Below are 689 nucleotides of genomic sequence, written 5' to 3' on the forward strand. Positions count from 1 at the left end.
CTTCTGCACTGCCTAGAGCGAATACAGCTTTGATACTTCTGCTCAAGATCACATATTTTCTTGTCTAGTATAATGTAATTTTTTTCAGCTTTTGGAATTTCTAGTAGCTGAGCAGTAAATTGTTACTGAAACAAAAGATTGGTCATTCCAAGATAGTTTTGTAGTGCTTATGAAACTATTTTTACTCTTCTAATCCTAGTTTATGTTGATAATATGATATAAGATCTAAAATGATGTGTTATTTAAAGGCTTTTCATTAGCTTGGGGATGCCAGAGACAAGTTGAGTACCATTCATTTAAATTATTCATATCCTTTTACTTTAGTAGCTAGTGGATTTCCTCTAATGAAGTGTCAGTGGGTTGACATGGGACTGCTCCTCCCTGCTCATCTGTTGGTTTGAAGGACAAAGTTTGAGGTACCTGTATGGCAGCTCTAGGGACTGAGCAAATTTAGGAGTAGGAGTAGGTGTACTATCTTCATCTCCTCCACTGAAGAGTCAGCCTTCTGCTTTCTCACAGACTTTTTCCTTCCCATTGGAAGGAAACATAGATCATACTTACCACATTTCAGAAGTTCTTGAGGTTTATTCTGTAGGGGTGTCTTGGCGTGAAACACGCAGTGACTTTATGAACTTCCAGTTTTCTTATGTCTTTGTTACAATGTTAACCATGCTTAGCAGCATGGGCAC

General features: G+C 37.9%; 1 protein-coding gene across 4 annotated transcripts in view; it reads left to right on the top strand.

Annotated features, from left to right (window-relative positions):
* The window catches only part of ZFYVE28 (zinc finger, FYVE domain containing 28), a 59,065-nt gene that overhangs the window by 28,564 nt on the left and 29,812 nt on the right, over positions 1-689 (top strand). The gene's annotated exons all lie outside the window — the stretch shown is intronic.

Source organism: Phaethon lepturus, unplaced genomic scaffold (assembly GCF_000687285.1).
Source record: "Phaethon lepturus isolate BGI_N335 unplaced genomic scaffold, ASM68728v1 scaffold15981, whole genome shotgun sequence".
NCBI lineage: Eukaryota > Metazoa > Chordata > Aves > Phaethontiformes > Phaethontidae > Phaethon > Phaethon lepturus.